The following is a 14,932-nucleotide window of genomic DNA, read 5'->3' on the forward strand; positions in this document are numbered from 1 at the left end:
TTAATGAAGAATAATGCCTAGGAATAAATTACTGCTGTTTCTGAGAGACATTTCTCAAATTAAAGCGATTCTTCCCTTTTTCCCTCTCACTATAAATACCAAGTGGCATGTACTGGGCTGTTGTTTGGAAGAACGGACACATGCAGCTCTGCTCTTTTCTCAGCAGCCTGGTAATTTCCATAGAAAACCATGGGGTGATTTAGCACATGGATACCAAAGTGACACAAAAGCAGAGACATCCAGAATCATTAAGCCTGCATGTGTCAAAGCTTCCCATAACTCTTCCAAGGTGCGTACAGCTCAGAAGAGAAACCAGGCATCACTTCCAACCATGCCACAAACCCGGTGTGGAGGCTCCAGGCGTGGGAGATGGCCACTCACAGAAAACCGCCATGAAAGGCTCGCTGACCTTCCATTTCCATCACTTGCACAAGCCTCCTCCTCCCTGAGGGGCTGCTGCAGCAGCAGGATGGGCAGGCAGAGAAGGTGATGCTCTGGGGAGAGGGTGTGCCTGGGCTGCAGCCAGCCTGGCCAGGCAGCTCAGGAAGCAGCACTGACATCAACTCCAGGAGCTGTCGCTCTCAGAGCCGTCGCAGCTCCACGTGCCAGGAAAAACAGCCGGCAGCCGGGGGGGGTACATGGGAGATAGGACCCAGGGTAAAGGAAGCAAGGAGGGCCAAGGAACAGAAAAAGAAGGCAGCAGCTCAAAAATGGGATGGAACTGGGGCTAAGCCATGCGCAACCACAGTCCCCCAGGACCCTCTTCAGAGTCAGCCCTCACAGCAGCAGGTTCCCCACTGAAGGCAGGGCATAGAGAGCCTGTCTGGGCTAGAAGTGGGGATGTTTACTATCCTGCCATCTGCAGTTTGCCCAAAATAACAGTTATAGATATGAGATCAACTGAACACGTTTCTGTTATTGACACATACTGGATTTAGAGATTTATTTTCCATTTCCCACAAACTGTGCCAGAGGTTTTCGCATAAGCACAGAAAAAAAAACTAATGTGAAGAAATGCCTGCGAGTGAGGAACATGAAGAGTTTATTCATTGCTCCTGTTAGAATGTGTTTGTGTGGCTAGCACTCCAAAAAAGCTGTGGCATATGTTTTCAGGATGGAAAAAAAACCCAAAAACTCAGGATACCTACACACTACCAGAAAATGACAAAACCATATGCTGGAATACACAAGGTACACCCTGGCAAGAGCAAAGGAGCCTTGTCTTGCTTCTTTTTACCCTTACTAAAATAAATGTTCCTCCTTAATGAACCCTCCTGACATCCCTTTCTCTCTCCCCAGAAGTGGAATATGGACTTGATTTGTACAAGCACTGCTATTCCAGAAATGCATTTCATCCAAATGAAGAGAGCAGGAAAAAGGAAGCAAGAAATTTGTACTGTTTAGTAAACAGGCTGTTTCTAGGTGGATACAAGACACTGGTCTCAATTTACTGCACCCCTCCCTCCTCACTCCCCCCCTTCCTCTGAAATTTGCCTGGGTGGCAGAAGGAGGCAGCAGAAGGGAAGAGAACAGCTACCATTTTCAGTGGGAAAGGTTTGATCATTTTCCTCACATCTTAACACGACGACACCCTGCAAACAGGGAAGAGGGAGCAATATTTTTCAGTAAATTCACTGCGTGCCAGTACTTCCTTTCAGGAGAAACACTGTACCTCCTCACCTCTGGTATTCTTGTCTCCCTAGGAGGTTAAAGGAAAGAGGAGAGGAGGAGCCTAGCTGACTGTCTCCTTCTTGCAGCAGTGTTCTCCAAGCAGAAGCCAGGTGACGAAATACACTCTCAAGGAACTGCTAAAAATCTCTCCATCACCTACAAATGATTCCTCAAAAGGAAACAGTCCTGGATGCCAGGGTAAGAACAATTCTCAAGAACATTTTTTCCCATCCATACCTGGTGAGAAGAGTGCTGCTTTTTCTGCACTACCCCAAGCCTCCTGAGTATAATCAGGATTTGGCACCACAATAGCGGAACATCACACCGTGCTTTAAAAGGGCTGATTTTAAACCATTTGGGACAGGCCAGAATGTAATGATCACACTGACAGTATCTTCAACAGATATTACATCCCCAGCAATGGCTGATGATTGCCGCTTTCAGTTTAACTTGCTGATCTGGCACACCACATACCTTACAGTACCGAGGGGATGCTCTCCATCGTGTGAGGTGGTGCTGCTGTTGTAATCAGTGGAGGTGATTGCAACATCTTAAACAAACATCTCCTGTTATCCCAACAGCTCTACATGCTAGGATGGTGGTATTATTATTATTATTATTATTATTATTATTATTATTATTATTATTGGCTGTCCTCTCCTATTCTAGGATGCCAGCATGCAAAGTAAGTTCTTGTGGTTATAAAGAAGCCTTTCAAAGAGTGGGAATAAGCTGATATGGCCATACCACAGGTACATGGACAGTGAGAAGCTCCACATCTTAGAGGCCCCTTATTCATCCTAATGAGCTACTAACTTGGCTTAGTAGCTTAGTGGTAACTAGTAAGTAAAAATTCCAAATGTTGGCTTTGTTAACTATTTCACTGTAGATCAAACCAGGTGGGAAGGGCAAGAGATGATAAAAAATTTTCAGTGTCTTCTCTAATATTTATTTTGCAACTGGATTTTGGGAAAGCAGCACCACTTGGACTCTGTCTCAATCTGCTTCCCAAAGCCTGAACCCAAAGGGAAAAGCAGAGCAAAGGAAGGTATCCAACTCTGAGGGAGCTAGAAGGCATGCCAGAAAATATATTTATATTTACTACATTAAGTGCACAAACTACTCTGCTGCAACTGAAAGAATCTGCAGCTTGTTTTATCACTGCTAACATCTTGAAGGACCACTGGGCATAAGAATTAAATACTAACATAAGAATTAAAAACTAACTTGCCTAACTTGGAAACCTCCATGGTTCTTTCTTAAGAAAAAAATAAGGATTATTCTAAAACCTGGCAGGCAGAGAACTGTTGTTTTCCTCTTTTTGTGAGAATGTTTACATTTGATCAGCATGTTTCCCCATTTCAACCCAGAAAAGCAGTGGGCTTCAAGAAATAACAATGAACATAAAAATATTCATGCTTTCTCTTTAGCCATCCCTCATGGGAACATTTTTTTTTTCATTAATACCATAGCTGAATCAAGGTCTCTGTTGAGTGACTGTATTTCCCTTAGAAAGGTGTGCTCCTCCAGTTCCCATGAACACAAACTTCTGAGAGGAGCCTTTGTACTGGAAATACTCAAACTAATATACAGAACTGACCATCAGGAGTTTGGAATACCAGAAATAACTACAGAAATAACTACCTTTGCATTCCTCTAATTTGAAAGTGGCCAAATAACTTCAACCATTGTGCAAGTATGCATAAAATTCCTGAATCCAACCTGTAGATCCATGGACTGCTACCCATTGTATTTTTCATTCTTGTTAGGCTACACAGTCACATGGCCTTTCAATGCAGGCTCACATATTTAACTAAAAAGCAATAGCAGTATGACGAATAACTGCAGCAGTCCAAGGAAAAGAAACCCACCATCCTTCCTTAGATAATACTAGTCTTCCCCTAAACCCATTAAAAGAAAAAAAAAATAGGAGGGAGAGAAATTTAAGTCTTTGATGCTCAGTGCATCACAGGGAAGAGACCAAACACTACAAGGCAGATACTACCTCCCAAAAAAGACAACTGGAAGTATTTGTTATCACTGCTAGGAACTCACAACATTCACTTTGTTCTTCTTCAGGGAATTCTGGATTATCCTTTACCATGAAGATTTTTCAGAAGCTGCTGGATTGTTCACAGGTCCTCACTGTCTTTCCTTTTTCAAATAAAGTAAGGTAGACCTGTAAAACAAAAACAATACCAAGTCAGAAAGGAAAGCAAGGAAAAAAAAGAGGAAAATCCATAGAGCTGTTTAACAAATGAACAATTGACTCCTACATCTCCTTGAAGCAAATGTATTTTTAATGAGCTCCCAAGATGGAAATTCTGCAACAGAGTGAGTGTCTAGGATAAGAAGAGTCATTTGCCCTGTACATATTATCACAAAAAATTAAAAGCCAGTTCAGAATTGCTGAAGCAAATACACAATTAAAATAATTCTTGGATACTTCTGTTGTTGTAAAGAGAAAAAGAAAAAACTACTTGGAGGTGCTGTTTAGAAAAGTGTCTGCAAACAAAGTTCACAATGTGCAGAGCAATCCACACAGGAAGATTTTTGTTCTCAATGAACTCCTCCAAGAAAATGCAAACATCTATCTATTTCCATGATTATCTGCAATATTAGAACAGAGGAGTACTGAATCCAAAAATACACACACACATGTTCTTTCTGTTCCTCAGTAGGAAGTATTTTTCATATTTGAGATTTTAATATTGTGTGGTTCTTTCATTAATTTTTTTGGACAAAATTTAATTGTGGACCAACTCTTAATTTTTTTTTTTTTATGTACTACACATGGTGTCAGACTATCCTCAGCCTTTTTATTGGGATCAGAAGAAACTGCTGGGTTTCATTTTTATGTGAACCCCACACAGAATACTTAAAATTGAGTGTATATTTCCACACGCCCCATATTGAACTTTTTTCCTTGAGCTAGGTTCCCATGGTCTCCTTGTGCTTCCCAAATTCTTAGTTTCACTTTGTCCACCAACATTTCCTACCTCCTTAATGCAAGGCTTCTCAAACATTTCACATGTCACTTCAGGGTTTGTGCGCATGGATCCCATCCTACCAGCCTTATGGAAGAATCCATGTCCTCAAATCAAAAACAAGTACAGGACCAAACTCTATACTTAGACAATGCAAACTCTCTTCTCTTGTTGGAGGAAACGAGGCAATCCAGAAAATTATTCATTTGACCTATCAAGCATCTGGTTTAGGACAGAATGATTCACTCTCTAGAAAGGTCTGGCTCTCTCCATAAAGTGAGTCTAGACACTGAGCTCAGATGAGATGGCTACATATGAATGCAGATGAATCTCACACTACGCGAAGGCAGGAAACAAGTCAGACAGATGGACAAGTGCAGTTCATGGGTGAAGAGCAGAGGGAAGACAGAGCAATGATAAAAAAGTTGCTATTCAAAAGACGTTTACACCTATGACTGTTTTAGTTGAACATGCAAAGAAACAACAACAAAACCTTCCAAAGCCCAAAGCAGTATCTGCCCAGCTGATCCAGTTTTGGTGGAAGACTGCTCCTGGATTTACTGGCTCAGGCTAAGCCTTCATGGAGCAGCATCTGTAAACAGCATGCAGCTGGTTGGGACTTGGGCAGGCACCTGGCAATGATGATGACAGTGACCACTAGTCTCAAGGCACAGGCGCCTTTGACCTCTACCTGATGGACTGTAGCAATGCAAGATACCTGTTACAAAAATGTTCCCAGTTTAAGACACAGCGGTTTCTTTGGAGCTACAACTCCTGTATGAGGCACAGCTACCTCAAGAGCCTTTAGACACCCAGGCCCTGGTTATACTTCCAAGACTTTGGTCAGCAACTTCTCTCCTCTACTGAAGTGGGACTCCACTGCTTATCTGACAGAGAAACCCACCATCAGACATGGTCTCACAAGATTTTTAACTTTAGAAAGCAGGCCAAAGAGAGAAAAATATCACAGACCTATTAAAAAAAACCAAAAAACAAAAAACCCTTGAAACTTTGCTTAAAACCAAACCAATTTATTTTCAAGCCATTTACTTTTTTCTTTAAATTACAAGAATCTCCCAATTAAGAAACCTCCATCTCAGCTCAAAATACTCAAACCATTTTGCTTCTAAGTGTTAAAATGAAAGATTTCAGCATTTGCAAATTATTTATGGGATTTTTCCCCCAATAATTTGGCAACCCTCAGAACTGCAATTTTTAATCCTTATCCCTTGTCACTTAGCATTCAGGGGAAAATCTTCAAATGCAGTCCAAATGACTATGAGAAAATATTTAGCTTTTCCAACAAAAATCAATGGCTTCCAATTACTTTTAGTAAGGGCAGAGAGTTTACTCCTTGCAAACTCCTGCTTGGATAGACTCCTGAGAGCCTCCCTGGAGAGTCAGCTGTGTGTAACCCTGGGCTGGCACCCACCACACTCAGTGACTAAGTCCTTCCACTAACTTCAACAAGTGGGATTAGGATTTTGATTCTGTTCAAGTTAGCAAGGCTCTGACTGCCCAAACCAGGGCTTTGATCACTGAATCAGGAGCAAGGCTGCTTGCTAGTTATGCAGTGACCTTGCTGTCAGCCCAGCACAGGGACACAGGAACAGGCCACAAGCAGCACCAACACAGGGCAGTGGTGGTACTCTGGGGCAGATGCCTTCTCCCTGTGCTGACATTTCACAGAAAAGATGACATGAAGCAAGGTAGCTTACACCTCAGGCAAAAAAAGGGGCAAGAGACCTTGTATTTACCACAGGGTGCCTTTGTGCCATGCACACAGCCAGTTATTATGGAGCAGATTATGCACTATAAATTCACAAGCTAGTTTAATTTGCTGCAACTTGCTCACTTGACCTTACCCATAGGCACTTCACTCTGTGAGAGCCAAGTCATGCCTGCTTGCAAATGTTCCCAGGCACTTTTATGCTTAAGATTTAAAGATAACATAGCACAAAATTCAGGATGCATGGAGACATGCTGCTTCTTGAAGCACAACCCTCACCTGAAGAGCAGAGCACTCAGTCCTAACTGGGACAATCTTTTTGCTATGCAGATCTGATGGGCTCTGATGACATGCTCTTTCTTCATGGAACATGGAAAACAGTCATAACTTGGAGGGACCAGCAGAGAAAGCTGGTTAACAGTACAATCAGGTCTTAACCAGACTTTGTGACTGAAGTTTCCACAGGATAACAAATCATTATCATGTACACGGTTACCAATCACATCTCTGCTATAAATGGGAAGCGTTACCAAGGAAGCTGTTTTTGCATGGTCCCACAGCATTACGGTTACTTAAATATCACAGCAGAGCCCTGTCTTTGAGAGCTAAAAAGGACACTGTGCTGACAGATTAGAAGTGTAATTGAGACATGAACAGATCTCAAATCAAAGAATATGGAAGTACTTCTCAGGAGTATTTTGAGACTAAAATTGGACCCCAGGGCAATCAACAAATAAGGACTGTAGTACAAGCGAGCAACTGCAAATTGGCAAAACCTGAAAACCAGAAGTTGGCTACGTGCAATATCCTGTATTTATTCCAAGAAAAGGTCATGCTCTCCCATTTTGCTTTGAAGATCAGGCAGTGAGAGATTACTGCTTTACTAGTCCTTTCCTGCAGGTTTTTAATTGTCATCCCTTGCTCTCTTGCATGACATAATTTGGTTTCCCTAATTCACAAATCAGCATAAGCTAATAAAACTGTTTAAGAGACGGGAGCCTTGTGCCCAAGTTGTTTCGTTGTTCACTATTATCCCTCAACTAATCCTTCAACTCAAATAAAACCATAATTCATTTCCTGCTTTATTCTCCCTCTACATGAAATAGTTTCAGACAGGTTCAATCCTGCCTCACCACAAATGGGAAAGGCAAGGTTTTATCTTCCTGGAGCGTGCATGATTTCAATTACCTAATGTGTGTATCATCTATCATGTCAGGAAAGAACTTTGAAATTATTTTCAACAGGTTTTGCTGACTTTACACAATGAGAAAAGATTCTAATGGAAATAAATTTGAAAAAAAATTTAAAAAGCATAAACCAACCAAGAATTTACTATATCTTAAATTTTAAGTTAATAAAAGCTTCTCTAAACCAGCCATTCCAAACTTTGCCCATCTAAGAATCTTCCGACATTTTGTCTAGTGTATAAAGGCTGCTGATGATGTTATGTTAGTGTAAAAATTACTGAAATCCCAATTATGTCTAAAATTAATGCTATGGTGAAGCAATATCACCTTAGGACAGAAGAGGTTTTGTTTGCATAAAACAGGCAGGCATCACTGATTTCTGTTTAGCATCCATTCCTCATCTGAAGCTTGATCCTCCAAGGCTTTGTCATGTAAACTAACATTTCCCATGGCTTTGCATGTGGTCCACAGTGAAACGCCCAGCTTCACAAGGTGTTACACCCACTTTGTGCAGGGTGAATAACTGTATCTCGGTGCACGGGAACAGTAAATCAAGTTGTTAGCACTTTGCATATCCTGCAGGTCCTAAACCAGAAAAACAGGATACAAGATCATGGGGCTCAGACAAGGAAGCAATCCATCCTGCCCCATAATTTCCAGCAGAGGGAAGAACTTCTATGTTGCCTTCCCCAGCTCTGTGAACATGGGACATCCCAGCCCAGCACATCTTTCCTGTGTGAAAAGCATCTCCAATGTGAGTACTTACTCAGAGGGAAAATGCAGGACAGGAACCTGTGAACAGCACAGAGATGGGGGCAGCACGTGGGGCTGAAAGGGCAAGGCTGCAGCTCCAGTGCAGGAGCCACTACTGAAGATGGCCACTGACTGTGCACAGCTAACGTTAGCTGTGAGTCATCAGTGTCCTGAGATTTAATCTAAAGACCATTGTTCATCATTGCTTCATCCACAGCAGGTATTTTTCAGGACTTAAGGCTCAGGTAAACCACCCCTCATTTTACCATCAGCCCATGCAAACAGACTGAGAGCTTTTAGCAGTACTCACTGGACTCATCTGCCCTTCCAAACCTCTTCATCTGGAAACCATGGAAGTAACTTTGCTCTCAGAGCCATCTGCACTGCTCTTGTTACCCATTCCCTACCTCAATACCTTTGAACAAGTGATGGGAAAACAGATGAAGGTTCATCACTGCAATTGTACTTGGGAAGAAAGGCAGAACAGCTCAAATTCACAGTCTCCATTTACATGATGTCTAATAACAATACAAACACAAATCTAACTGGGACCTCAGAGACATCACTTTTACACAAATAACAGCAATCACAACCATACTCCTTATTTATACTTCACTAATACCCAGTTTTCACAAAAAGGCATGAGGTTAGACTGTGCTTAGCCTTGTGCTTCACCTAGTGGGCTCAGTATCCAAGTTCCATGTGATTTTCCCCCAGAAAGAGAGTGCAGCATAAGGTATTGAAATAGGAAGCCAAGAGGTGGGCTGTGGTTGCAACATCCAATGCCACCAGGTGAAAACTAAGAGGAGATTGTTCAGGTTGTTTTGTCTAAGCAGGAACAGTGCAGAACCACCACAAGAAGCAAAATACCTCACAAATACCTCCTATCAGATGTCAATGTTGTACTTCTTAATAAAAATCCATCACCTTATTCACATCAGCATTCCCTATTTGCCACTTTTTATGGCTATCAAAGAAGAAATACTGGTGGGTGCAGGAGGGGTGGGGGGAAATTTCAACACAGATCTACATTTTTCTTAGGATGCCAACTTTCTTCATTCTCATACAGTGGTTTAAAGGAAAAACAACTCTGTTGTGTGTGTGCTCGTAACACAGACATTTCTACAGGTCTTCTGAGCAGAAGAGATTGAGAAAAGAATGCAAATGGTCCATAATAATTCCGGCTGAGAGCCAGTAATGTTGAGCAGATATAAGCAATAAAAATAACCACTCTGGATGCTTCTGTTACATGACATAAATATTTCTCTTTTTCTTTATGGAAGCTATTATGCAAAAAATGCAGCTCAGCCCTGAGTGGAGACAACGAGCCTCCTGCATATTTGAAGAACTGCAGCACCCTATTAACTTGCTACAGATGACAGCAAGCTCAAGGGCCTTCATATCATGTACAGACACCTCTCATATGATAGCCACAGCTCTCCTGCAAAGATGGTGTTGAATGGAGAATCCAATTGATGTGAGTTGCAAACAGTAGCAGCACCAAAAGCAATGGCCGAGATTCTGTTTAATGGCAGTTATTTTAAGCAGCCAGAGACAAAACCTCCTGAAGAAGATTGTTAATGCTACAACCCAGAAAACCAGAGAAGAGGCTTGATCTCTGGTGAGAGCATCATTCCAGGAGACGCCCACAGTACCAAGGCCCTGGTGCCGGTAAGATTGGAGTTTGGGCCATGGCCTTTGCCTCACTGGGCTCAGCCACAGGTGCCCAGAGCTACTCATCTGCTACTTACACAAAGTTTTCAGGGAGCAGCTTCCCCATCTCCTCTACCTGTGCAGCACGCAGGGCTGAGGAGGACCCAACTTACACCAGCTGCCAGGCTGGGGACACACACACACGCACAGGCACAAACACAAACAATGCCACCACGTGAGCTTGGCTTCCTTAGGAGCCAGCCCAGAACGCACCCTTAACCTTCTCCCCACTTCCAGTGCTGCCACGTCTCCTGCGCTCCTGATGCAACGTGATACGGAGCTGGAAAACAAAGGCACTATTGACCAACTTTTCTGCAGGATTAAGATGACTATGCTGGCTTACAACAAAGATTTCAATGATTTCGACACCAAGTGCTAAGTAACAGGAACACAGCTTGGCAGTAATTCCAGAGATTACCTGTTGAAACATTAATGACAAACATCTTTTGATGTGGGCTGCTTTATGTGGTGCAAAAGGCAGCGCTGTAATTATGCATTTCCTTTCTATGAATCTAGTATTTAAGAGTAAAGCATTACTGGGGGGCCTGCGCACGTGTATGTTTGTGCACGTGTGTGTTTGTGTGTGTCAGGAAATACTCCACAGCTGAGCCTGCAATTTACCAGGGTGGCTGCACGTAGTAAATCTGCAACAGGGGGGAGCTCAGCCGTTTCATTCATCCTGCACCAAGCAGAGGGCTAAAACAATTGCCACGCTTAAGACAAATGTCAGTGTGAGTCATACCAGCCGGAGCGCAAACATGTTTGCTGTCGGGTGAGTCAGAATATCACATCGTGAATTCACAAATCTTCCTATAAATAATAATTTCTGAAATTGTTGCATTTCTTTATTACAATGGAATTTTAAGTATGATGCCAAATCTATAAAGGCTTTCCTGACTACAAAGAAAATGGTTTTTCTCCCATTCCCTTTTGCTTCTTATTGCGTGTATCTGCCTACAGTAGTAGGCTGTCTACAGTACCTGAAGTGGTAATTGCATTGATTCACACAAGAAAATGCAAGCATGGCTCAAAATAGGTCCAAATGAGAGACAGCCCCCATCCTCCTGAAAAAAAAAATATAACTAAATATAAGCAGTAGGACCTCTCACTTACTGGGTATGCTTTCTACATCTTTTCTGATGCCGTAATTCTGACAAGCTTTAGCATGTTCAGCACTCAGAGGAAAATAACGTCATGCTGGCATGAGACACAGAGCAGCCGAGAAAAGGGGTGAGAAATGCTGGAGAAGTGGTGAGAAAGGCCAGGGCAGCATGGTGCATGTGAGCGAGGAGGGACTGTGCCTGCACTGTGCTCCACAGTGTGAGCCCCCACAGCTAAAGCACCATCCCTGCTTCAGAGACTGCTCAGCCTTAATGCAGCATGCAGAGACCATTGCTCCCCACAAATACCAACATACCTGGTAACAAAACTAATGCACTGTAATGATTGGCAATGATTATCCTTGACTGCCTCCAATTCAAGAAAGTATCTGAATCAGAAGTTATACAAGTGCCTTTTGAAACAGGGCTGAACTCCAGGATATGACCAAATTTATGCAGGAGAGTCCTGATAAAGATATGTGTCGTGTCTGCGAGTAAGGCGAGGAAAGTGTTTTGGGTAAGGTTTCTGGGGGGGGCGTTTCTAACTTGATTTTCAGTTGGGAATTTATTCTCATCTTACATGAAAGGGAATTCATACACATACAAATCTCCTTACATCAAATCAAGACAGTCTTGCTTTCGTCTAATTGTTTTGTGGAATAACCACTCAGAAGTTCATTTCTGTTATCTTTCTCAAACAAAATAAAAGGCCTTTTAGAAAAATTTTATTGCTAAAACAATGAAATCCTCCTGGGAATGACTTCGTTATGGAAATCAAGTGACAGTTTCTTTTATCTAGCCAAGTAGCAAGTCTGCATTTATAAAAGGCATTCTATGCACGAAGTACAGTGAGTAGGAGGACATGAAAATGCTATTTTTAAACCAGATTTCAGCGTTCCTCCCATACAGATTTCCTGGACTAATAACAGCAACAACAATAATGATAATTAATAATGCCAAAAAAGGAGTATCATCTTAAAGGTGAGTGGCATGTGAGAAAGCGAATTGTAGTTAAGGACTTGTAAAATTTAGGCACAAATGTAGGGTCCTTTCAAATAAACTGGTATTGTGCCATGAATTTCACAGGATTTTAGATTTTCTCCCTAAATTTCATACTGTTTTTTTTTTTTTTCAAAAAAAGGCAATAAATTAACATTATGTGCAGCATATGCTGCATGTCTACCATTTGTTTTCTTGCAGCAATTGTTATTTTCAGAAACACCACTAAATGAGAAGTTAACTGTGGAGCTGTTGCTATCACTGTGTCTGTGTAAGTGATCATGGCAGCTTTTGGAGCTGGGGAAGAAAGGGGAAAAAGCCCTGAGAAAATCCAGGGCCAAACAATGTTTTCAAATGCAACAAGTATAAGGGTATGATGCAGACTTTGACCCAAAGCTTAAAAGAAGACACTGTAAAGATCCTTTTCTGCTTTGCTGACCTCTGGACCTGTCTCTCAGGACACTCACAGAGCAAAGTTGAATTAACAAATACAGAGAAAGTGTGGGTCAAATCTTTCCTCTCTGCCAGGAATACCTGTCTCCACCACATTTGGAGTGCAATTTTCCAAGCACAGAAGTTAGCCACAATTACTAGAAGATTGTTACTCAACTGTGCTATTGTCTACCAGTGATAATTAGAATAACTAGGAGCACAAACAAGGATAATAAATATGAACGAAAGTGAGCAGCAGTAACAAAATGCCTGGGACACCGAGACGCAATGTGAAACCCGCTGGAGCACTGGCAATTGAGAGTAACCCAGCATTTGGAAGCCCCCATTTCCCATGAGATGAGAGCAAGGCAGAGAAATCTCACATGCTGCCTGTCCCTCTCTTACACTCAGCAGCTCTAACACAGATACTGTAGTCTGGCGCTGACTCATGTTTCAAACTCGGGAGCACCCCCAAGGCCCGTGCCTGCACACAACCCCTGCCTCATGCTGGTGCCATGAGGTACCAACCTTGTCCAAGTATTTTCATCCATGGTTTTAATCCAGTGCAAACCCCTCAACAGCAGTAGCATGAAATGTGGAGGAGCAGTCTTGGCATGCTACCAACCCAGTGAAAAATCCGCCACCTAGCTAAATCAGGTATGGTCTGTTTCTGAAAGATATTATTTAAGGAGCATTCAGGGTATGTTTGGAAGCCCTTCCACTCTCTCACTCTCCTCCAAGACAAATCTTCATGTCATTAACCTTTATTTGCCTTTTAAACAGTAAAATGTAAGTCTGTTAAACCAGAGAGTTCCATTTTGATATTTTGATCATCTCCATCTGCTTAATGGGAAATGTGTAGTAGTAAGAGAGGAAAAAAAATAGATATGACTGGAATAAGTTAGGGCTGTTTTCCTTTTTTGTCCAGTGCTTGCTGCCAAACATGCTTGCTGCTGGTCACTTGCCTCGCTCACTGCCAGCAAGTGCTCAGCTGGGCACGTCACCAATATTTAACCCTCAACAAAATTAAATCACAGTAATGCTTTGCACTCATTTAGGGTTTTACATACCACAAACACTGTGAAAAAATTAACTGCACGCTCTGTAACACACCTGCAAGGTAAATTGAGTATTGTTATTCATACCTTATGCAAAAGAGAATTTCACTGGAGATGGGATAATTGACCTGCCCAAAGCTATGCAACACAGGTGCTCCTGTTTCCTGGTTCTCTCTCTATGCCAACAGACCAGTTTCAGCCTTTTCTGAAATTCAGAGTGAGTTCTGTCTTCATTTCTGCATCTTTCTGCTGATGAGGGAAAGCAGGGAGCAGGTTTCTGTACCCAGAGGTATGAGTGGTACATGAGTGCTGTGAGAGTGGTTCCTAGCTGCATTGCCTATGGTGCACCAAAATCAACAGGACTGGAGCACTGATGTTTCTACTTCCCTATGGTAAGTGAAGATTAGCTGCAGAAAATTATTTGACCAATATTTGGTCTACAATAATTTACTAATAATTTGGTAAAAGAAACTTTAGAAGCCTTTTTTACAAAAGACTATCAAGTTTTTGCTTATCTGGATGTCTTCTAGTACTGCAAGGAGCACAGTAGAGGGCTCAGCAATGTACCACACACTGCTCCTCATACTCCCTCTCTCTTTCCCTCAACAGTAAAAAAGGGTAGGACTAAACAAATAAAGGCTTCATCCCAGACAAACGATGGCAGGGCAGGAGCAGTGCCCACTGCCAGCTCCTGTGAGTTGCAGCCACTCCTGCTCACTGTCACATGGCAGAAAACACCACACTGAGCTTGCCTTCAGCCAGTACTGGTGTACTGAATGGACCTGAACTGAGGTGAAAACCCTCACATGTCACAGGCTGGACAACAGATTAATGTAGGCAGAGATCCTGTTACAACACCAGCTGTTCCTCCTGCACCACGACCAACAGCCACAGGGTAGGTGAGACCCAACCATGCTCAGTGCATTAGAAATTAAAGGATTTTTCCTGTAAAAGATCTGTAAGCTTATGTGCAGTGACATGATTAAAGCAGAAATGTTAACTACCAGTCCTACCAGTGGATGCAATCATCCCAGTTCGAAAGAGGGAAAAGCTCATCCCTGTTCACAGACCAAGTAAGCCCTACCTTTGATCAAAGCAGTTAGGACTGGAAAAGCACTTGAACACACTGATCAGCTCCTAAGCTAGGACAAGGCTTGAGTAGAGGGGTTTATCTCTCACAACCTCTCACTTTTAACCACGTTTGGTTGGGTCAGGGCCAACTTGGCATAACCAGATCCTCAGCCCGAGCTGCAGGTTTTGATTGCCCACAAACTGTAGCTCGAGCCAAAGCCTCTTTAGATAT

At 42.4% G+C, this 14,932-nt stretch overlaps 1 protein-coding gene across 12 annotated transcripts in view; it reads right to left on the reverse strand.

Moving 5' to 3' along the window:
* ATXN1 (ataxin 1) overlaps positions 1–14,932 on the reverse strand; it is a 334,709-nt gene that overhangs the window by 81,049 nt on the left and 238,728 nt on the right. For all 12 annotated transcript variants that reach the window (XM_064705220.1, XM_064705217.1, XM_064705222.1 and 9 more), the window contains one exon: positions 3,727–3,850. The gene's annotated coding sequence lies outside the window, so the exon portion shown is untranslated. The remainder of the gene's footprint in view (positions 1–3,726; positions 3,851–14,932) is intronic.

Source organism: Zonotrichia leucophrys, chromosome 2 (assembly GCF_028769735.1).
Source record: "Zonotrichia leucophrys gambelii isolate GWCS_2022_RI chromosome 2, RI_Zleu_2.0, whole genome shotgun sequence".
Taxonomy (NCBI): Eukaryota; Metazoa; Chordata; class Aves; order Passeriformes; family Passerellidae; genus Zonotrichia; species Zonotrichia leucophrys.